Source organism: Ornithorhynchus anatinus, chromosome 7, assembly GCF_004115215.2.
Source record: "Ornithorhynchus anatinus isolate Pmale09 chromosome 7, mOrnAna1.pri.v4, whole genome shotgun sequence".
NCBI lineage: Eukaryota > Metazoa > Chordata > Mammalia > Monotremata > Ornithorhynchidae > Ornithorhynchus > Ornithorhynchus anatinus.
In genome coordinates, this window is record NC_041734.1 from 16,284,183 (window position 1) to 16,309,493 (window position 25,311).

The window sequence follows — 25,311 nt, forward strand, 5'->3', positions numbered from 1 at the left end:
GGTCAATTTAAATAGAAGAAAATTTACCGAGGGATTTTCCATGGCAAAGTGCACATGATAATTTTGTGTTCAAAACCCATTTACCACCAAAGTGTGACAGCATAGTATGCCTAAATAGGAAAAGTGCTATAGCTGTAAATTTGTTCTCTAGATTGCAAATTCATCCTCTAGACTATAAGCTCGTTGTGGACAGGGAAGGTGTCTGTTACGTTATACTGTACTCGCCCAAGCATTTAATATAGTGTTCTGCACACAGTAAGTGCTCAATAATTGCATTTGACAGGCTAACAGAGGTGTCCTTGTTGAGACTGTGAGCCTGTCAAATGCAATTATTGAGCACTGGGTTGGGATTGTCTCTCTTTGTTGATGAATTGTACTTTCCAAGCACTTACTGCTCTGCATACAGTAAGCGCTCAATAAATGTGATTGAATGAATGAATGAATGAAATACTTTACCGGTAGAACAAGGAGTCATGTTGAGTTTCTCGAGTTTCAGAAGGATAGCATTAAATGTAAAATTTCTCAACAATCTGTGATTCTTAACATTCAAACAGTTAACTGGCTGTCCGATCAGCTACAGAAAAAGATGCATTTCAAGCCATCAATCAACAATTGTTATATTGAAAGCAGCTAATTGACTTTTCCCAGGAGTGAAGCTTTCCAATGCATGTTCATTATTTTCAACTCTACTACTGAAGTTGGCCCAAGGCAGAATTATATGAACTGGAAATTAATAATTGATAAGCAACAGTAAACTACTGCATATCACCATGGGAGCAGAGAACAATAAATATGACTGAATGAAAAGAACAAGCAGTTCTCTATTTTATTGTTTAGCTTCATGATTCTGGTTGACCTTTAATCAGAGCAATGTCGAAGTATCAGAGCCAATGCCTCTGGTGGAGCAGAACTAATCTCCATTTCAACGTCTATTGCACCTCCTCTGCCTATTTATCTGTGTACCCTGCACATGTTTATGCAGATTGTATTTTGATATAGGAAGCCGGTCAATGTTATAACAATGGGAACCAGATCTGACGTTCATCATGCGTTGAGTCCAATGCCCTCTAGGGGTTCAATAGCAACCTGTTGACTTGAATGAAGGAGAATGAATTTGAAACTGGAGCAGGAGGAAATTCCCTTAAGCACTTAAGTGCTCTGTGATGGACTAGGTTGTAAGATGCTGGAATGAAAAGTTATGGACTTTGCTGTTTTGAGAGTTTTACAAAATCACTTGATTAATCAATGGCACTTATTAAGCCCACCCAACATCCCCCAAACACCCACTTCAGCGTTTCCACATCACCTAAGCATTTGGATACTCACCTACCCGCCTCCATAGGGATTTCATTAAAGGGAGAAGAAAGGCACCTTTTATTATGAATGTTCCTTAAGAGGTGGGAAGATCTGAGGAAGGAGTTTAAAATGTTTGGCTTGCCAGAGAACACTATTTAGATGACCTAGAATCTGATGTCACTTCCACCTAAAGGGTTAGATTGTTTTCACATTCATTTCAATTTTGTTTTCTCTGCTGAGTCTGCCAATGTACGTGGTGGTTTATGGTGGTGTAGGCTACTGTTTACAGGGAATTGGACTTCATCCATTATTTTGTTTTATTATGGGAGATAGTTTTGAAATAGTTGGTGACTTGTAGCTCCCTTCCAGGTTTTATCCCTGAAGAGGCTCTGAATAGCTTTTGATATCTGATAATAATAATAATAACGATGGTAACCATTAAGCATTTACTATGTGCCAACCACTGTTCTATGTGCTGGGGTAGATACATGTTAATCAGGTTGGACACAGTCCCTTTCCCATATAGGGCACTCACTCCTAATTCCCATTTTACAGATGAGGTAACTGTGGCCCACAGAAGTTAAGTGACTTGCCCAAGGTCACACAGCAGACACATGGAGGAGCTGAGATGAGGACCCAGGTCTATCTGACTCCCAGGCCCATTCTCTATCCACTAAGTCACAATGCTTTCTTTATATGTGAGCTGAGTATCTTGTAGCTTTTTAGAAATGGGTATGGAAATTCTCGCTAAGAGTTATCTCTTCAGCTAGTTTCTTGGGAGAGGGTTTCCTTGTATTCCTCCTGTAACATTAAAATCACAGACAACAGTACTATTCAGTCCCTGTCAGCGCTATTCAACTGCTGCACAGATTCACTGCTTAATGCTTTGACACACTGGCCTGAACACAGCCTACATCAGAAATAACCATATTCATTGGTATTTGTTTCCCCTGGGTAATTTGTGGCAAGAACCAGTAAATTGATTTCTTAAGTGCATGAACAAGGACTGCAGTTTTCATGGATTTTATTCATTTTATGTAGAGTTGGCGGAGGGCAGTGGAACACAATTTCCACTGAAAATCCTGGATATTTGAAAGGGATATCCGTTTTAGGCCTCTGAAGTTGGAAAAAATGGGCAGGGTCACCCTCCAACTGGAATATTCCTGCTTTGGCATGTACTCTGCATCTGGACATGGACTGCTTGAAGTTAGGCATGCTTTGCCTTGACTGACTACAACAGCACAAGCAATAGATGAGGGAGGAGTCTGTCAACCAGAGTTCCTCCCATTCCTGCCCCTCCTAGTCACACTCCTGATTCAGAAAGAGATCGTGTGTGTGTGTGTGTGTGTGTATTTTTCTGGTTTCATGTATGGGCTTGTGAATTCACAGCTCTTCATGGATTCATCTGAGGCTTAAAGTGGAATTTGAATATTTGTGAGTGTGGAGATGCAGATAAAATGGAAATGCCATGAATTCAGGGATTATTTTAAGTGGGATTATTTCAGAATCAGCATAGCAAAGTGGATAGAGCACGGGCCTGGGAGGCAGAAGGTCATGGGTTCTAATTATGGCTCCGCCACTTTCCTGCTGTGTGATCTTGGGCAAGTCACTTCACCTCCCTGTACCTCAGTTCCCTCATCTGTAAAATGAGGATTGAGACTGTGAGTCCTACATGGGTGCTAAGCGCTTAGTACAGTGCTCTGTACACAGTAAGCACTCAATAAATACAAGTGACTGAGCATGGGACAGGGACTGTATCCAACTGGATTTGCTTGTATCCACTCCAGCACTTAGTACTGTGGCTGGCACATAGTAAGCCCTTAACAAATACTATAATTATTATATTATTCAGAGCAGATAAGTAGTGATGTGAAATTTAACAACTTTATTGATGGTACTGAGATGAACAGCTTTGGGCAGGGAATGTGTCTACCAATTCTGTTGTACTGTACTCTCCCAAGTGCTTAGTACAGTGCTCTGCACATAGTAAGCGTTCAATAAATACTAACGATTGAAGGATAGGATTTTTTTAGCAGCAGTTTCAGTATTTAAAGTGGAATGAGAATTCCTAGTTAAATATGATTGATGGGTTGATTGACTAGAAATGTCGTTAATTTTTGATTTTGTCCAGTTATGTAACCAAATTCATTCATTCAGTAGTATTTATTGAGCACTAACTATGTGCAGAGCACTGTACTAGGCTCTTGGAATGTATAATTCGGCAACAGATAGAGACAATCCCTGTCCATTGATGGGCTAACAGTCTAATCAGGGGAGACAGACAGACAAAAACAATAGCAATAAATAGAATCAAGGGGATGTACATCTCATTAACAAAATAAATAGGGTAATAAAAATATATACAAATCCCCCCTACACCCACTTCCCTAATGTCATACACATGTTAAAGCCTTAAGAAGAAAGAATGAATCTTACTACCAAGTGGATCAGCTGTTGAAGCAGAAGAAAGTGGTGTGTAATTGATGTTTATCAAGAAGCTTGAACTAAAGGAACATTCTGAATTTGACAGGAAAGTAAACTAGGGATTTAGATAAATTAGTGCTTACCTGGACCTTTTCATTAATACTTTGCATTCAGTCCTTGAAAAGCACCCCTGAACTGAGGGTAAATCAGGTTAGGCATGTATTTTGTGGCTTCTGCCTTTTGGTTTGACTGGAATAAAAAATCCCAAAGACCATGGAAAAAAACTGGAGTTCTTCATATTTAATCAAATGAGCCTTATTTATTATCTAGTGAATAAACTTCTTGGAGGTGAGGACTGTGTTTACTTACTTAGGTGGTAAGTCCCAGGTGGGATAGGGACTGTGTTCGACCTGTTTAACTAGAATCTACCACAGAGCTTGGACCAATACTTAATGATGATGATGATGAAGGTATTTGTCAAGCGCTTACTATGTGTCAAGCACTATTCTAAGTGCTGGGTACTTACAAAGTAATCATGTTGGACCTAGTTCCTGTCACACATAGGCTCATGGTCTCAAACTCCATTTTACAGATGAGGGAACTAAAGCTCATGAGGGAAGTTAAGTGACTTGCCCAGGGTCACACAGTAAGTGCTTAACAAATACCAGAACTGAGTTATTACTCATTTGAGTCTTTCATATGCAGTGAGTGCAAATTAATATTACTGATTGATTGACTGATTAATCAAATGCTTGATCGAAGTTCAAACAAATTCTTCTACTGTCTCTTTCCTCCAAATGTTTCAACTTGTCTCTCCCTCAAAGGGAAGGAAAAAGCAATAGGGAGGAAGGAAAGGAAAAAGAAGGGAGGGAGGGAGGAAGGGAAGGAGGGAAGAAGGGAGGGATGGAGGGAGGAAGGGAAGGAAAGGGGAGAGAGGAAGAGAGGGAAGAAGGGAGAAGGGAAGGAAAGGAAGATGAATGAAAAGGAAGGAAGGAAGAAAAAATGGAAGGCAAGTCCAGGGCAACTGCTTCAGTCAACTTAAATTCCAGTTTGGGCAAGACAAATCTGTCTTGGGAAGAAGCCTCTCATGATTTCCCTCCAGGGAAAAAATGAGACACCCAAACCAGACAGCTTATTTTCCCACCTCCTCCCTTGGCACCTTCATCCAACCTCAAGCTGAAGATGTTGCTAGACAGGATGAAAAAATACCACTGCACATAAGCAGAAGAGAGATTCACAATGGACGATCTTTGAGTTTCAAAGAAAGTGTATTTCCAGGAAGCTTTAGAGAGCCCTACTAAGAATGGGTCTCCTAAATCCAATGACATCTCTTTGTTGGTTTTAAAAAAATGGCCCTCTACCACTCTGAATCTTGGATTTTTGCACTTTTGAATCAGTTTACTAAATACAAACTGGTGAAACCTGTAATTTGTTTATTTATATGTAGTCTATCTCGCAATCTAGACTGCAAGTTCCTTACTGGCAGGGGATTTGTCTACCAACTCCGCTGTATCGTATTCCCCCAAGCACTTAGTATGGTGCTGTGCACACAATAAACACTCAAAAAATAACACTGATGGAATAAATGATTAATTGAATACCCCCTTCAATATTCTAAGTGGTATGCATATTTTGAATACTATATCCTACTTGCTGAAGAAGTATGGTTTATGGGACTGAGTGTAGGCCTGGGAGATCCAGAATTCCACTGGCAAGCTGGGTGACCTTTGACAGGGCACTTAATACCTCTGTGCTTCAATTTCTTCATCTGTAAAACGAGGGTGATTGTCAGCTCTTTGTGAAATAGGGATTGTGTCTAATCTTATTTTATATCCACACCACCATTTGACATATGAATGCCAATTTTTTTTTTTTGGTGGGATTATATTGGCCTCAATCAGTAAATGAATTAAAATAGGTTCCAAAGGTAGGAAGTCGTTAGTCGATTTTAATAAGAAATACATCGTACCCCATTTCAGATTACTCGCAGCAGAATACCAACTAATGTTATATTTCTTATGACCTTTGGGTAACTTTAATCAATAAGTAATATTTTTCATGAAAAACACTGCTTTCATCTAAAGAGCATGTCTTAAAAGGGGTGTAGGTGAACAATCATCTTAGCATTTTCAAATCCCTTTTATAATCTCCTCCAAGAAGCCTTCCCTGACTAACCTTTCATGTCTCCTCCCTTGCAGAACTTATGTACATATCCTTATATTCTGCTGCTTCCCCTACCTGAAATGTATTTTAACATCTACCTTCCCCAGTAGATTGAAAGCTCCTAGAGAGCAGAGATCATGTCTAGCACCACTAGCTGTATGGCACTCTCCCGAGTCCTTAGTGCCGTGCTCTGCAAACAGTAAACTATCAGTAAATACTATTGATTGCTTGGTGAATTGAGTTTTAAGAAAAACAACCAAGAATCTAATTAATTTCCCGCAATATATTTTTCTCTGACATCCATTTGTATCTAGTTTGAATTTTAATATATACATTTACAAGTCACCCTCTTGAGAAAATACAGCGCTTACCTCAGGATTAAAATGGGAGGTTTGCTAACCTTGGCAAAAAGCAACTATTGTTTTGACAGACCTCAATGAAATTGGAGACTCATCAGTTTCTTTATGAGTTTTTTTAAAAAGTTCAAGTGATGAGGAAGGAAACAAGTCATGCCTGAGCCACATATGGAAGGCATGTGCTTATGAATATGAATCCATGTAAAAGGGCTTTGATTGTGTGCATATATGTGTGTGTGTGTGTGTGTTTCTCTCTTTTTAATATTGGTTCCAGGAATTTGTTTAGAAATGGGTCATTAGGGACGTGTTCCACTTTCCTGTCATCCACCTTTCTGTACTGACAATGTTGTTGTCTTATGCTGTCAAGTCGTGTCTGACTCATAGCGACGCCATTGACACATCTCTCCCAGAACGTGCCACTTCCATCTGCAATCGTTCCGGTAGCTTATCCATAGATTTTCTTGGTAAAAATATGGAAGTGGTTTACCACTGCCTCCTTCCGCCCAGTAGAGTCTCTGCCCTTGACACTCTCCCATGTCGCTGCTGCCTGACACAGGTGAGTTTTGACTTGTAGCAGATTGCCTTCCACTCACTAGCCACTGCCCAAGCTAGGAATGGAATGGGTAGGCCTCTGCTTGACTCTCCCTCCTGAACTCGTGGCTGGTAGAGTACTGGAAACTCTCCAGTTGCAACCCTGAGAGGGTCAATGACTGTAGGACAAGTTAATGGGCCTTTATAATTCTGCTAGCCAACTCCAAACAAAGGCTGATCTTTGCCATGGTTCCAAGGGTCCCAGGCTTCTGCCTCATGGTAGGGGGCACCACTAACCTCTTCATCCTCCCCTCCTTCCTGGACTATGGTCCTCCACCACATCTCCCTAGGGCAGGGATCGCGTCTAACAACTCCAGTTTGTTATACTCTCCCAAGCACTCTGGGTTCGGTAAGAGATGCAGCGTGGCTCAGTGGAAAGAGCATGGGCTTGGGAGTCAGAGGTCATAAGTTCAAATCCCGGCTCTACCACTAGTCAGCTGTGTGACTGTGGGCAAGTCACTTCACTTCTCTGTGCCTCAGTTACCTCATCTGTAAAATGGGGATTAACTGTGGGCCTCACGTGGGACAACCTGATTACCCTGTATCTACCCCAGCGCTTATAACAGTGCTCTGCACATAGTAAGCGCTTAACTAATACCAACATTATTAGATCATTAATTTAATAAATTTGCCCATGACAATCCCTGTAAATCCTATCAGAATAAATGATGCTTCTCATTACCTTGGAAGGCTGCTTTTCCCTGACTCTCTGGAGACATCATTTTATTAAAGTCTGTAAGGTCTCTGAGGGCAGGGATCATTTCTACTAACTGTACTGTGTTCTCCCAACTCCTTGGTAAAGTGCTCTTTTTATAGTAAGCACTCAATAAATACCATTGATTGATTGTTTGATTAACTGCTAGAGGTCTAATGGGGCATTCAGAATGCTCCACAGGTCTGAAAGTGGAATGTCACATCTTCTGGGTGTTATCAAATGTCAGGTTTCTCCCTTCAGACTTCTCCTGTAATCCACTGGGCCTCACTTCCAGCCATGTGAAGAAGGAGTTCCAGTAGGGAGACTCGTTGAAAAGGTGACAATGTGAGAGGGAGGAGAGACATGGGCTGAAAGAGGAAGAAGGAGACACGAAGGATTCAGAAAAAGGGAGCGATACCCTGAGAAAGAGTCTGACAGTGAGCCAATTCATTCTATACATCCCTCCCTGAAAAGTCTTACTGCATTCCTGATTAATCAACAATTTTCCTGCCTAATGGAACATCCCTCTCTGGGTCAGGTCGGTGACCCATCCGGCCTGCTATTCTGTCTCTGGTGGTGGCAACATTTGTTTGAAGAACAAGGGGATGGCTGTTCTCCTTTTGTTCAATTCATTCAATCATATTTATTGAGTGCTTACTGTGTGCAGAGCACTGTACTAAGCTCTTGGAAAGTACAATTCGGCAACAGAGACAATCCCTACCCAACAACAAGCTTACAGTCTAGAAGATATCCTTGGTATACATCCTCAAGACCTTGGGAGGCCCAATGTGAAATCCTTAGCCTTCCTTTCCTTTCATTCTTACTTTGATCCTACCACCTGCTAACTTCAGCAGTACCCCTTAGTTCTGGTGGGGTGGGATTTAGTGCCCATAAATTTTGTATCTACCCTGTCTGGGCCTGGGAGTCAGAAGGTCATGGGTTCTAATCCCGGCTTTGCCGTTTGTTTTGTGTGTGACCTTGGGCAAGTCACTTCACTTCTCTGTGCCTCAGTTACCTCATCTGTAAAATAGGGATTGAGACTGTGAGACCCATATGGGACAGGGACTGTGACCATCCCGATTTGCTTGTATCTACCCCAGCGCTTAGTAGAGTGCCTGGCACACAGTAAGCACTTAACAGATACCCAATTATTGCCTCCTCTTGGCCTTCATCTTTCCTGCACCTGTGTCCTCTTAAATGGCACCCACAGAAGTTTGCCAAGCTAAGAGTGAATGAAAAGGTGACCTAGAAAAATGTGCATGGCAAAGGGGACAGAGCGTGGGCCAGGGAATCAGAAGGTAGTGGGTTCTAATCCCGGCTCCACTACTTGTCTGCTCTGTGACCTTGGGCAAGTCACTTCATTTCTCTGTGCCTCAGTTTCCTCATCTGTAAAATGGGGATTAAGACTATGAGCCCCACGTGGGACAGGGACTGTGTCCAACCTGATTTGCTTGTATCCACCCTAGTGCTTAGTAGAGTGTCTGGCACACAGTAAGTCCTCAACAAATACCAGAATGATTATTATTTAGTATTATTGTTAGGATGGTAGCAACTTTCTTCTGAGGCAGAGGGCCTCTGTTATTTGGGAGTTGTTATCTATTGCCAATTTCTAACTGGTGATCTAGCTATCTATTTACTTGGTTATTCCTGCAGACATAAAAAACAAACTAAATTCATTCAATCGTATTTGTTGAGCGCTTACTGTGTGCAGAGCACTGTACTAAATGAAATGACCAAACAAGCATCCCATTTACTTTACTCTCTGTGCTAAGGCTAAAGGAAAGAGGCTTTTAAACTTTGACTCATCTCTCCAGTAGAAATTAACTTTTTCTTGTGCTCTCTTCCCTCAGAAAAAAAAAAGGCTGAAGTCATCAGAAACTCTGAAATGAATTTGGTCATTTCAGATGAAACCATCAATGCTGTAGTTTCAGAAGACCCCAGGAGCACAAATCCAGGAAGAGGAACATTACCCCAGTGAGTCATGGTTCTCTTGTATTTTTTTAAATTGTGTTTTTTAAGTGTTTACTATGTGCCAAGCACTCTTTAAAGGGATGGAGTGGATACAAGTTAATCGGGTTGTACAGAGTCCTTGTCCCACACGGGGCTGACAGTCTAAGTAGGAGAGAGAACAGGGATTGAATTCCCATTTTGCAGTCGAGGAAACTGAGGCAGAGAAAAGTTCAGTGATTTGCCCAGAGTTGCATGGCAGTTAAGCGGTGGAGCCGGTATTAGAACTCAGGTCTTCTGACTCCCAGACACAGGTTCAATTGCTTCATGCTGCTCTGGTTGGGAGTTGGAGAGATAGGGCGGAACAGCAGGTAGTTTCACAAAGCTCAGAGCCATCCTCTCCATTTGAAAATAGCCATTGAAACCACATTCCAAGATGGCTCTCTTCCAGTGTCTTCTGAAACTTGGAGTCTGGGCATTTCCCCCATTAGCATTACCAATTTAGGAGCTCACATGAAGACAGAGGAGCAAAACCACAACCTCAATAAGATTCCCACTTTTCCTAGCTAGTTGATCCACCAGCAATGCCTCTCATTTAACTTACTGTTTGTCTAGGGAGAGGATCACTAAGTGACTTCCTGTCACAAACTTTTACTGCTGAATTTTAATAGGCCATAACCCCAGGCTCTTTTCTCTCCTACAATGCACAGTAAAGGTTGGAAATCCTGCAAAACAACCTCAATTTCAGGTAATTAGGAGCACCTGCTCTACAGTGGTTCATTGTGCTCAGTGCTTTGTCTTTCTTGTCACATAAAAACATTTATCTGTGAAGTAGGGCAGGTAAAAATTGAGTTCAGTCAGCAAAATGCTGATGTTATCGGGCAAATATGTGTCATAATTTCAGCTTTTGAAGGTGGGGTCTGAGAAGCTAGAAGTGAGGCTTTCCCGCTGCCAAATAGTGAGACATCAATATTATTAAATCTTGTGGGTCTGGCCAGGAGAAACATGCAATCATTAGGTGCATAACTCCCAAGACCACTTGCAACTTTGGAGTTAACAAGCATTTTAAGCTAAAGAATGCATCTTGTTTCTACAGTTGATCCAAAATACGTTGGGATTCAAGGTACAGCAAACACCTCCATGGTGGATCCAGCCGGAGAAAGGACACATCAAAGTTCCCAGCAGGGCGGAACTCCACAGTTTCACTGCTTGGGGCTAATTATTCATAGAAGAATCCACCCAAGAAAGTCGCTGAACTGGTTTTGCTTCTCTCCGGGGGACATTTTTAAAGAGACAGTAACCCATTTAAATGCAGGGTTGTAGTTTGTGTGAAAACAACAGCTAAAGCATGATAACACCTGAAACCACCAGGTGGACCACTTAAGGCTAAATGGGGCCTGTTTTCATTGGAGCACCCTGTGTTTAAATGTCATAATATATCATCATCATTATCAATGGAATGTATTGAGTGCTTACTGTGTGCAGAGCACTGTACTAAGCACTTGGGAGAGTCTAATATAACAAGAGTTGGTAGACCCGTTGCCTCCCTACAGTGAGCTTACAGTCTCGAGGGAGAGGCCACCATTAATCTAAATAAATAAACTTATGAATGTATACATAAGTGCTGTGAATAAAGGGTACAGATCCAAGTCTAAGGGTGACACAGAAGGGAGTGGGAGAACAGGAAATGAGGGCCTAGTTGGGTAAGGTCTCTTGGAGATGATATGCTTTTACTACAGTTTTGAAGGTGGAGAGGATGATCATCTGTTGGATATGAAGAGGGAAGGAGTTTCAGCCAAAGGCAGGACATGGGCAAGGGGTCGGAGGAGAGATATACGAGATCGAGGTACCATGAATAGGTTGGTGTTTAAAGGAGTGTAGTATGCAGGTTGGGTAATAGAGGGAAATTGGGGAAGTAAAGTTGGGGGGCAAGATGATTAAGTGCTTTAAAGCCAATGGTAGGGAGTTACTGTTTGATGAGGAGGCGGATGGGCAACCACTGGAGGTTTCTGAGGCGTGGGGAGACATGAACTAAATGATTTTGTAAGAAAAGATCTGGGCAAAAGTGAAATATGGACTAAAGTGGGGAGAAACAAGAGGCAGGGAAGTCAGCAAGGAGCAAGAGGGAAAAGGATAAATACTTGGATTAACTTGGTAGCTTTTTTGGTTGGAGAGGAAAGGGCAGATTTTAACGATGCTGTGAAATTTCAATGGACAGCTTTTGGTGACAGACTGGTTATGTGGGTTGAATGAAAGGGATGAGTAGAGGGTAGTGCCAAGGGTATGGGCTGGTGAGACAGGGAGGATGGTGGTGCCATCTACAGTGATGGGAAAGTCAGAAGGAAGACAAGGTTTGGGCAAGAAGATGAGGAGCTCTGCTTTGGGCAGCTTAAATCTGAGTTGTCAGTGGGCCATCCAAGTAGAGATGTCCTGAAGGTAGGAGACTGTAGAGAAGGAGAGAGTTCAGGGTTGGAGATGCAGACTTTGAGTCATCCACATGGAGATAGTAGTTGAAGCTATGCGAGTGAATAAGTTCTCCATGGGAGTGGAAGTAGATGAAGAATAGAAGGAGACCCAGAAGTGATCCTTGAGGGACTCCCACAGGTATGGGGTGGGTGGCAGAGGAGTCCGCAAAAGAGATGGAAAATGAGTCGCCAGAGAGATAGGAGGAGAAACAGGAGACTATGGTTTCAGTGAAGCCAACATTGCATAATATTTCCAGGAGAAGGGGATGGTCAGCAGTATCAAAGGGAAATCCTACAATTTTTAAAAATTAGCCACAAAGTGGGATAATGCAACATGCTCTTAGGCTTATATGTCTTCCTCTTCCTTTTCTGTGAGCGTGACAGTAGAGAGAAAGAGGAAGAAACTTGAGGTTAAAGCCCTCCCTCAATCTTGGACACCCATACTACAAGTCCTAGAACGCTGTGGGTCCTAAATTGAACAGGTGCTGAGTATACTCCATCTGGAGCCTAAATATGAGCAAGAGCAGTGGAAGTCAGTGCAAACAAGCCAGTTTAGCTGAGATAGTCCCTGTTATTATTATTATTAGTATTAATAGCATTATTGATAATACTAAAACTAATAAAAATGTGGTATTTGTTAAGCACTTACTATGTTCCAGGAACTGCACTAAGCACTTGGGGTTGATACAGTATATTCAGATGGGACCAAGCCCTTGTCCCACATGGAACTCATGGTCTAAGTAGGAGGGAGAACAAGTATTACAAGTCATATATCTATTAATAATGATTTGTCTAATAATAATAATAACAGTAATGATAATTGTGCTATTTGTTATGCACTTACTATGCGTCAAGTGCTGTGCTAATCCTTGGGGTAGATATAACCAGATGGTCAGAAAGGAGTCTTCAATTCTGGCCTAGACCAAGCCACCATCATCATTATCACCATTGATGGTACTTATTGAGTGCCTGGGAGAGTTCAGTGCAACAGGGTTGGTAGACACATTCCCTGCCCACGATGAACCATCACAGAGCAGAATCTTGATAAACGTCTAAGGGAAGGTAAACTTGTTTAGAACATGGCTTCCCTGGATTCTACTTATGGTGTCAAGTGCTTCTTTGCAATACTGATAGAATTCAGGGGTCTTAATGATATTCTCTCCACTTTTTCTGGATCCAGAATGAAATAAAGACCATGTCCACTAGGTTAAGATGCCAAATAAGGTCACATAGCAAATCTGAAAGCGCCTGCTTACTGAACATCTTCAGTAGCGTCTCCATAAGGACTCTCGATTAGTTCGTGGCAGGGGGGTAAGGTGCTATTATTAATCTAGCAGTTTTTGCAGTTTTTTGAATGTATGCTGTGGGTAGACCCCTGTACTAAGCATTTAGGATTATGCAATAGAGTTAGAAGTCACAATCCCTCCCATCAGGGACTTCACAGTCTAGTGGGGGAGACAAATTTTAAATAAAATTACAGATAGGGGGAGTAATATAGTGTTTAAGATAAGAATAATAATGATGTATATGAATCACTAGGGTAGATCCAAGATAATGAGATCAGATACGGTCCCTGTTCCAAATGGGGCTCACAGCCTAAGAGGGAAGGAGAACAGGTACTCTATCCTCATTTTACAGATGAGGAAACAGATGAGGAGACTGAGGCACAGAGAGGTTTGTCCAAGGTCACAGAGCAGGCACGTGAGAGAGCTGGGTCTAGAATTCAGGTCTCCAATCTCTCAGTGCTGTTCTCTTTGCTCCAGACCGTGGCATATGAGTTGGTATTTAGGTGATGCAGAAGGGCTGAAGTGACAGTGGATATGTAAGGTGGAGGGAAGAGAGATTATGGCAGTTGATGAAAGGAGGTGGAGAAAACAGAAATTACTTGATCTGGCCTTCTGGAGGTGATGAAATTTCAGAAGGCCTTGATGCATTTAGTGAGGAGCAGGGAGAAGGGTGCAGTCTGACATTTTAAGGAAATGATCCAGCTAACAGAGGGAGATGGTAATAAGGAAACTGTTTTGGTAGTCAAATCAATATATGATAAGTACCCTAATCGGGGGTTGCATTTGATATTCATCCCTCCCTCAGCCTCACAGATCTTATGTACATATCCATAATTTATTAAAATATCTGTTTCCCCCTCTAGATCGTGAGCTCCTTGTGGGCAAGAATTGTTCTACCAATTCGGTTGTATTATACAACTCCGTTGTATTGTATTGTATTGTAAGAGATTAGTACAGTACTCTGAACACAGGAGGAACTTAATGAATACCATTGATTGATTGGATGGAGAGGAAGGAACATATTCTGGAAATGTGGAAGAAGAACTGATAGGATTTGGTAAGAAACTGAATCAGAAAGTAGAAAGGCAGAAAGACTAAAGGATAATGTCCAGGTTATGGGCTTGTGATACTAGAAGGATAGGGGTGTTGTCAACTACGATGAAAAAGTGGGATAGGGAAAGGATTTGAAGAGGAAAATGAGGAATTCAGTTTTAATAATAATAGTAATGATTATAATAATGGTATTTGTTAAGTGCTTACTCTATGCCAAGCACTGTTCTAAGAGGTGGGATAGATACAAGGTAATCAGGTTGTCCCATGTGGGGCTCACAGTCTTAATCCCCATTTTACAGATGAGGTAACTGAGGCACAGAAAAGTGAAATGACTTGCCCAAGGTCACACAGCAGACAAGGGGTGGAGTTGGGATTAGAACCCATGACCTTCTGACTCCCAGGCCCTTGCTCTATCTACTACACCATGCTGCTTCTCACTACACCATGCTGCTTTTAGACCTACTGTGCTGGATGTGCTAGTGGAGCATCCATATAGAGGTATCCTGGGATATGAGGAAATGAGAGGTTGCAGAGAAGGAGACAGGTCAGGGCTGGTGAGGTAAAATTGGAAGTTATCTGCACGGAGATGACAGTTGAAGCCATGGGAACAGAAGAGCTCCTTAAAGTCACGAGTGTAAACTGAGATGAAAAGGAAACCAAAAATTGAGCCTTGAGGGACACCCACAATTAGGGAATGTGAGGCAGAGGAAGAGCCAGCAAAAGAGACTGAGAAAGATCAAGCAGATAGGAATGAGGAGAATCAGGAGAGGGAATGGTGTCAGAAAAACTCAAGTTAGAAAGTATTTTGCCAGTTAATTTTTCACTTTTCTTCTTGAAGGTAGGGATGATGACAGTTCCTTTGAAATCCTTAAGCATTTTCCAAGTGTCAGCATGTTGAGCAAAAGTCTGAGGAGATGACTAAGAAAAACATCCTCTCCCTGATATCAGTCAATCCTTCCTTCCCTCTGCATCAACTATACACTTGGATGTGTACCCCTTAAGCAGTTTGATACTCACCCCAGCCCCACAGCACTTATGTAAGTATCCTAATATTCCACTCTTTCCCGTTATTTATTTTAATGTCTGGCTCCCCCTGTAGACAGTAAGCTCCTTGTGAGCAAGGATCAGGTTTACCATCCCTATTGTACTGTATTATCCCAAGTACTTAGTACAGTGTTTTGCCTGTGGTAAGCACTAAGTATTTCCTAAATGGTATTTGGTAAGCACTTACTATGTGCCAGCTGCTGTACTAAGCTCTGGGGCAGATATGAGAAAATCAGATTGGATGCAGTCCATATCCCACATGGGACTCACAGTCTTAATCTCCATTTTACAGATGACGTAACTGAGGCCCAGAGAAGTGAAGTGCCTAGCCTAGAAGTGAAGAGCAGGGATTAGAACCCAGCCCTTTGTAACTCCCAGGCCCATGCTTTATCTTCTAGGCCACGCTGCTTCTCCCTTCTAATAATACTAATGTATGTGATATTTATTAAGCACTAACAATGTGCCAAGCACTGTACTAAGATAATCAGGTCAGACACAATGCTCGGAGTAGCTCCTAAACTTCTCTGAAACCATGCCATCTTGCAGTGAGCGTTAACCATGCTACTGGTGGACAGCTAGTTATTTATTGAACATTTACTATGCACAGAGCCCTGTACTAAGCACTGGAGAGAGTACGATGCAACAGAATTAGCGGACACATTCGCTGCCCATAACAAGCTTATGGTCTGGAGACTGTATCCCATTACAATCTGTTCCGCTTTATTTCGACCCCTGGATACACTCTATTAAGATCCCTATTTTTTCACCCCTAAACAAAGATTGGTTCTAGGTCCAGTATATTCAAATTCTGGTCCAATCTTCTCTTCTTGTGGATAAAAATACCTCTGCTTTTTTTCCCCAAGGAAAACTAGAGGGCTCACAAACGGTAAGGTAGAGGAATTGCAAGGGCCTGAACGTAAACCAGGGATCTGAACCCTAAATCCCTCGCTCCTCTGCCTATTTCCTCCAGATACAGTAGAACCATGAAGAGCCCAGCATATGAAGACAAACTGAGGTGGGTTAAAGAAGAGAGTCATTAAAACATCAGGACACTCATCCTGACCTGATGCTGAGTTGTGCTGGTGGACAGGAAGAGGAGAAAGGCCTGAGATGACTCACTCTTGGACACTCAGTTCCCCAGCATGTGCTGGCTCTTGTTAGAAAAACAACTCCAGGGGCACTGGTATTATCATAAACAGGTGAATATCTTTCTCTAAATTATTAGAAACGCCCACCAAAATACTCCAAGCCTACCTTCGGGTCAGTTTTGAACCAAGAAAAATACACCTTGGTCTGTTACTCCACCTCTGAAATGTGCCCCAGATACCTAGGTAGACAACATTGGTCTTGACATGTGGACTTGTTTCTGCCTTAGGTACTCAGTAGTGTACATAATGGCGAGAAGAATTCCTCTATCATTTAGCCAGAGGAACATTTATGTATATAGTTGATGATTTTATAGTCGCCAATTAAAACAGGGCGCATCACCTCTAACAGCTCATGAAAATGGATGTGATTGTTGTTTTCTTTGACTATCTTCCAGCTTAAAATGTATTTACTATGATTTTGGATGAGCACTAGTCTATACATGGTAGATTGGTATTTACATTCATGTATTTCCCCACATTGAGATGTGAATGTGAAATTTAATATTTTTGACATTTTCCCATCATCTTTATTTACCTTGTCACTGGTGAAGCATGCATTCAGAGCACATACAGGACCTTCTAGAGATATGGTTAGCCTTGTTTTGATGCCTTTAGCTTTATAAACTTCCCATATATATACGCACACAAATATACATATATATATATATGCATACATATACACACACATATATATGCACATTTGGAACAATGTGGCCTAGTGGAAGAATCAGAAGACCTGGCTTCTAATCCCGGCTTTGCCAGTTGCCAGCTGTGTGAGACCTGGGGGAAGCCACTTAATTTCTCTGGGTCTCAGTTTCCTCATCTGTAAAATGAGGAGTCAATATCTGTTCTCTCTCCTACATAGACCGTGAGCTCTGTGTGGGTCAGGGACTGTGTCCATTCTGTTGAAACTGTATCCACCCCAGTACTTAGAAGAGTGCTTGACACATAGTAAAGTGTTTAACAAATACCATAATGATTGTATCCAGACCTCAAAATTGTGCAGGAGTTAAATCCTCACTGATCAGTCCCTTAAAATATGTCCATGTCCTTTCAGGGATAAGTCTCTCTAGCTCTGTCTTCCCTTTCAAGAAGAGTTTCAGAGAGATGACTGAAGATCTACAGCAACTAGAAAATGGCACAATTGCATGTGATAACATGATGCCAACCTGTTAATGACATTAATGAAAATTGGACTGTACACATACTAACCAGATAGCTTTTTAGTAATCTGGGATCTCTACACCCCATAAAGAAAACCCAACCTTAAGATTTTGTCATGGAAGATGAGTTAGCAGGCATTAGAGAGGGAAATAAATCTCTTAAGTCACCCAAACAAACTTCCTACCAGTGGAATATTGTTTATTTTCCTAATTGGATAGCATCATGAGATAGAGTGCTTATTTTCATAATGGTTCCAGAGGCATCACTGACACAGAAGTAATACTACATTCCTTAGCATATCTCTTAAGGAAACAATACAGCACACTTGATTCTAATGAAAGGTCACAGGAAGCAACACTATTTTAGTTATTTTTCTACCAATATGGATAGTTAAGATTAAAAGTGATAATATAGAACAAATATTCCATAGCTGTCCAGATTTCTGGGGGTGATATAAACTCCTTGAGAGCAGAGATCATGTTCATTAATTCTACCATACTCTCCCAAGTGTTTAGTAGAGTGCTCTGCACAGAGTAGATGTTTAATAAATATCACTGATTAATTGATTGATCTAGCACCTTCTCTTAGGTGCTAAAGTGAATATACTGAATTAACCTTGAGACATTGTTGATGGTATTTGTTAACCACTTACTATGTGCCAGGCAGGCACTGTACAAACGCTGAGATAGATACAAGCTAATTAGGTTGGACTCACTCCTTGTCCCACATAGGGATCACAGTCTTAATCCCCATTTTACAGATGAGGTAATTTAGGCCCAGAAAAATTTGGTAACTTGCCCAATGTCACACAGCAGATAAATTGCAGAGCCAGGATTAGAACCCACGTCCTTCTGACTCCCAGGCCTGTCACATAGGTAAAACTTGAGAATACAGCTGTTGTTGCTAAGAAGGGCTTAATCGTACAAGCAACAAATTAAAACACAGGAAGTTTAATTTTAACAGGCCATTCTGCCCCAGAAATACACGAACAAATCAAAATGATAAAAAAAATTGTCTAAGATAAGTATTTCAGCAACCATCCATTTTATCCATTTCTTTCCAAAGATAAGCACCATCAGTTCGTTTCACTTCACATTTTGGATGAACACAATAGCAGAATTATGGAATGTTCTTGTGAGAGGACAGGTCTGATTTTGGAATGACACTGTGCCAAAGAAACGGTTGTGTTGAGATGGAATGAATTTTCTTTTAACACAAGGTTCTCAAAGAATGTATAACCTTCATTTTAGAATAAAACTGACTACAGAGCCTAAATGAAAACATCATTTTAATCATTCTCAAGTTTAGAATCATTTGTTGCAAGAATTTTAGTGAAATAGATTTTGATATAGGGTAGCAAAGTTAATACAAATGCTTTTGCAGCTGTTTTGACCGTACTAGGGAAAATAATTGCAGAAGCATTTGAGCAAAAAACAGGGCTGGAAACTTCTCTAGTTGTAGCAAAAAACTTGTGAATCTAAACTAGCTGGAAGATTTTCAAAGACAGAAGCTGAAAATTGCTGGAAATCAAAATTAAGTTAGGCACATGTGTTCATAAACGTTCATATTCTACTTGCAGTAAATATTTGCAATCCAGGAATCAGTGTTATTTACTGAGCACTTACTGTGTGTGCAAAGTAAGTGGTTGGGAGAGTATGATGCAGTGGAATCAGTAGACGTACTCCTTGGCCTCAAGGAGTTTTTAATCCAGTAGGGAAACAGACTCTGAAATAAATTACAAATAGGGAAAACAGCAGAATATATAGATAAGTATTTAAGTGCAGTGGTGACGGGGGATGACTGAGAATTGAGGTGTTTTAGGGGTACAGACCCAAGGGCATAGGCAATGCAGAAAAATGGGTGAATAAGGGAAATGAGAGTTTAAGTCAGAGTCAGGTGCTTAGAACAGTGCCTGGCACTTAGTAAATGCATAACAAATACCATTAGCAAAGGCCTTAACCTATCTGATTCAAGTATCTGATTTACATAATACAGAAAATAATAATAATAATTATGGTATTTCTTAAGCATTTACTATGTTCCAGGCACATTACTAAGCCCTGAATACAAGCAAATCGGGTTGGACACAGTCCCTTGTCTCATGTGGGACTCATAGTCTCAATCACCATTTTACAGATGAGGTAAGTGAGGCACAGAAAAGCGAAATGATTTACCTCAGGTCACACAGCAGACAAGTGGCAGAGCCTGTATTAGAACCTATGACCTTCTAGCTCCCAGGCCCATGCTCTATCCAGATCAAATAGCCCTCTACTTAAAAAAGTTTTCAAAAAAGCTTTGCTAATGCAGGAAATTATGTTTATGCCAAATCTACTAGCAATTTGACTTATACATAATTTTCTCTTTTATTACATGGACAAAAAGGCTGACTAAAATGGTCTCAAACCTCAGGTCTCCAGAGTGTTTTGAATAAGATGTCCAGCATTCCACATTTCATTGCTTGATTGTTTTTATGGAGATTTACTGTTTTTGACCCAGATACTACGCAAGAGATCAGCACAGCTTATGGCCTGGGGAACCACTATGGGACTGGGTCAGGAGAAACATATTCTAATTGTCACTCTGCCCTTGGCCTGCTGGGTGACCTTGTGGAAGTCATTTAATTTCACTGTGCCTTCATTTACACACCTTTACATGGGAATAAGATATCTTCTCTTCATCCCTGGATCCTAGATGGTGAGCCCCATGTGGGACAGGGACTGTTTTCATTCCATCTCCTTAGCCGTGGCTTTATTATTTGGAAAGTGAGGCTGGTAAGATTAGTAACTATTTCAAATGTAAGAGATGGTGCATATGCTCACACCTACAACAAAATCTAGTTTAGACCAGTCTAAACCCTGGGGTTTTGGGACTTCAGAAAATGAAAGACAAATTTAGACAAACATAGAGGAGCACTACGGCCTAGTGGAAAGATCATGGACCAGGGAGTCAGAAGACCTGGATTCTAATCCTAGCTCTGCCAGTTGCCTGATGTGTGATCTTAGGCAAGTCACTTAACTTCTTCATCTGTAAAATGGGGATTTAATGCCGGTTCTCCCTCCTACTTAGATTCTGAGCCCTGTGTGGTACAGGGGCTGTGTTCGACCGGGTTAACTCATATGTACCTCAATGCTTAGATCAATGCTTAGCATATAGTAAGCATATAAAAATATAATAATAATACCTATTATATTCTGTAAAATATGTGTATGATTCACGAAGCCCCACTGATATGCTGTTCCAGCCTGGTTTCTATCATTCCTTAATTTGGGCTTAATGATTGGAAATCATACTTGCAACAAAACATGTTCTCATGCTTTTTTCCCATAGAAATCCCTCTGTAACAGCTAGGTTGGATGGTTTGGGGGAATTCTCAGTGAGCTATCTAGGTTTGAGAACTATCCTAATTTCTTGTAAATCAGGGTTCTCTGACAGTTTTCCGTATTTTACATTTCAACTCTTTTCTGCTACTCCTCAGCTTGCACTTTTCACTCTCTCAAGTTCACCTTCTCACTATACCCTTAGCCTTGATTTTCCTGCCACCAATGCCTCACTTGTGAAGTTTCTTCTGCTGAATTCCTTCTTCTTATGTTTTCTCAGCATAGTAGATGCTCAGTAAATACTAGTGATTGATTGAATTAGTAATTCCTCACTGTGAAGTTCATCTTTTAAAGGATGGCTCAGCTTGGGGTCATTTACAGATGAGTGACAAGTCCTAAAATAACTGGGTGGGAAAGAACTAATCAATTTTTTTCAGGTAATAATATTTTTGGCAAGGAGTGAATGAGCCTTAACTACAAGGAAATTTCTAAATGATACCATGAAAGTGGATTAAGTGCCTCAAATTTCAATCCTTTCCCTGTACAAATGACCATCCACAATGAAAAAATGGATATCCTCAGGAAAATGAGGTGACGGCGTAAGCAAATGGTATTGTGGAACTCAGCTCCACTTAAAAGAAGGTACAGATTTTTCAGGGGTACTTTTTCCTTATAACTTGTTCCATTGAATAAGCTAATAAATTCATAAATAAACACTGGCCAAACTTCAGAAGACATTCATAAAAAGTTTAAGGCCCCATTACTATGATTCTCTCTCTAATGATGACATTAGGTTGAAGTCCTAACAATTTAGAATCTTCATACTGAGTCAGATCATGAGAGATTTTATAGGGAAATATTAAATGAGGTGGAAGGATCCTATACCTCTTCATTCATTCATTCAATCATAGTTATTGAGCACTTACTGTGTGTAGAGCACTATACTAAGTACTTGGGAAGTAGAGTTCAGCAACAAATAGAGACAATCCCTGCCCACAACAGGCTCACAGCCTAGAAGGTGGGAGGAGGGGTGGGACGACAGACATCAAAACAAGTAAACAGGCATCAGTAGCATCATTATAAATAAAAAGAATTGTAGGTATATATACATCCTTAATAAAAATAATTAGAATTATAATTATAAATATGTACGTATATACACAAGTGCTATAGGGCAGGGAGGTGGGTAAAGGGAGAGGGTCGGGGCAGTGGGGAAGTGGGAGCAGAGAAAAAGGGGGGCTTAGTCTGGAAAGGCTTCCTGGAGGAGGTGAGCTTTCAGTAGAGCTTTGAAGGGGGGAAGTTTGCTATTTTAGCAGATTTGAGGAGGGCATTCCAGGCTAAAGGTAGGACGTGGGCCAGCGGTCGACAGCGGGACAGGCGAGAACAAGGCACAGTGAGAGGGATAGTACCAGAGGAGTGGAGTGTGCAGGCTGGGATATAGAAGGAGAGAAGGGAGGTGAAGTAAGAAGGGGCAAGGTGATGGAGAGCTTTGAAGCAGTAGTGAATAATGACCTCTTGGTCACTGGATGGCCTACCTAATACAGTTTCATTTCAAAGACCTACTGAGATAGGCTGTTTTTTGGTTTTGCTTTCTCACACATAAAAAAAAAACAGAGGCATCATTATTTTGTCTGCTCATGTGCTCATTTCCTTCAGTCATACATATCTTTAGGCAGCTGTGACTCACTGACAAAAAGGGTCATCCTTTTCTAGGGGAAGGATGGTTTGCTTAAGCCAAGCTTTGCTAATAGTGTTTGGTTGAAAGATGAGAAAACTGGATGATACTCTTCGTATTTTTAACCCTGCATTCACATCTATGAGTCACCCACAAAAAATGATGGGGTGCGGTCTTCATACGCCCTGGATTAAAAAAACGTGAAGAGGAGAATTGGGAAGTCTAAAAAGATTAATGTTTTTAGAGGCTGATGAGGAATATCTGAAACTATGATTGTGTGAGCATTTTCATTGGAAAAACGGTACCAGTTTCTAGAAGGTGCATTGGTTTTGGAAGAATCTAGGCAACTGAAAGAGTTAATTTAGCAAAGAATCATTTAGTGGTATTTAGTGGTTTATTTAGTGGTATTTAATGAGTTTAAATTTCCTATTTTTCCTACTGCTTCTTTGTATAACTCAATCAATCAATCAATCCATCAGTGGTGTTTATTGAGCAGTTTTTGTGTTCAGAGCATTGTCTTAAGTGCTTGGGAGAGAACAGAATTGGTAGACAAGCCCACAATGAGCTTATAGTCTAGAGAGGGAGACAGACGTTAACATAAATATAAATTAATATAAGTGAATTACTGATATGTATGTAATTTGGGACTAATCTCTCCACATTCACATTACAAAAATTTGGAGATGATGAATCTTTATTGTTTCGGTGGGAAATTTGCACTTGAACTGTGAAATACTTGGAATGTAGACACAGAAATAATAGAAATCATATATCATTACTCCTGAGTACTAGGATTCCAAAGTGAGAGAGGTTGTTCTACCGCTCAGATTCTGAGGAACTGGGAGGCACTTGGGTGAGGAGGACTAATTAACTAATTTAGGAGGTCTTAGGTCATGACCCTGGCCTTCCCTCTCATTTTCCAGGGACTCGAATCTCTTAAATTCTGTGTCTCCAATTCCTCCTCATAAAATGGGTGATCATTTTATCCTAACGTCTGTTTATTGAGGTTCATCTGGGGAATAGCTTGAAATGATGACTAAGAAAACCTTTGGAAATTGTTTTGATCAGAGCTAGTCTATGAATGTGAAATGGTATTCAGAGGGGAATAATGAATTTGAACTCGAAATGAAAACCATTTCTCCCTTCTCATTAGAACATTCACTGTCTAGGCAGAGATGACCAAGAAATTAAGGCCTTCTACAGCTCGATTTGAAAAAAATCTTAATTTAATGGATGCTACCTTCATTCATTCATTCGATCATATTTACTGGGTGCTTACTGTGTACGAAGCTCTGTATTAAGTTTTTGGGAGAATAAAATATACCTACAAACAAACACATTCCCTGCCCACAACAAGCTCACAGTTTACCTTAAGAAAGTAAATACTAGAAACTTTCCGTTCAGTCAGAAGTCCTTGGAAACTGGTATTCTTTTTCTTGCCTGGGAATGACCTCCTTTGAATCCTTAATTGGACTGGAGAGCTGAACTACTGCTAGCTGATGTCCTGGAAAAAATTGAGATATCTATTTTCCTCCTCACCCAGACTGTCTGAACCCTGAAAACTGCCCTCTGACAGAAGACAGGGAAGCTAGTCTCACGCCCATAAATCAGTCAATCATATTTATGGAGCACTTACTGTGTGCAGAGGTCTGTAGTAAGTGCTTGGGAGAGTACAGTATAACAATAACCAGACACATTCCCTGCTCACAGTGAGCTTACAGCCTACCATTAGACTATAAACTTCTTAAGCCAGGGGACCATGTCTTTTAGTAGTATTAGTAACAGTGATAATAGAAATTTTTGGGTGTCCACTAGGCATAGAGCACATCTTTTGGGTGCTTGGGAAGTACAGAGAAAAAGAAGTCACAGGTTCCTTGCCCAGAAACAGCTTACACATTAACAAGGGCTCAGACATAAAAATATCTACAACTACGATGGTTAAAATAAATAACTGAATATTTATTTATACATGAGTGTTGACGGTGGGCTGTGGGACACTTGTGGTATTCACAGTTTCATCTCAGACACAGGTCACACAGCAGACAAGTTGTGGAGTCGGGATTAGAACCAGATTTTCCTGACTCCCGGGCCCGTGCTCTACCCATTAGACCATGTTGCTTCTTCATGTTGTTAGGAGAACACTCCCCGATTCTCTACTGGTATTTTGTCCAGAATGTTATGAAAACACGCAATACGAGAAAACTAATATAAATTGATAGGATTTATTAAAAAGTAAGCTACCAGGCTGGATACTTAGATAAATAGTTGAGTGCTGTACATACAGTGGACACTCAGGAAATGCTATTGTTTGATTTATTTGAGGATTTGGGGATGTAGGTTAGATGTAATTTTGCATCTTTTAAAAAGTCACTAACTTTTTTTTCCTGAGGTGATTTCTGTACAGAATCTGAAGAAAGCGCTCAATAAATACCATTGATTTGATTGGTTGACTGATAACATTTCAAGGAAATGTATTTCATTCTTGTCATAATGAACAAATAGTGCTTTGGATTTATTTTGGTACTAATAACAATCTGCTAATTTCATACCCAATACAAATATGTACCTTTTGTTAGAGTTATACCCCTAGTAGTAATTAGCATGTGAGTACATTTTATGACATTTTGACCAACTAATTTGCATGGATAATATACAGGTATAAAATGATTTATAAATATTCAACCAATT

The 25,311-nt window shown here is 40.7% G+C and overlaps 1 protein-coding gene and 1 non-coding gene across 2 annotated transcripts in view; both read right to left on the bottom strand.

The window, feature by feature from the left end:
* Positions 1 to 25,311, bottom strand: part of DSG1 (desmoglein 1) — a 134,277-nt gene that overhangs the window by 77,446 nt on the left and 31,520 nt on the right. The gene's annotated exons all lie outside the window — the stretch shown is intronic.
* On the bottom strand, positions 6,806 to 6,943 carry LOC114813609. The gene has a single exon (XR_003761325.1). It is a non-coding gene; the product is annotated as a small nucleolar RNA SNORA7 (small nucleolar RNA).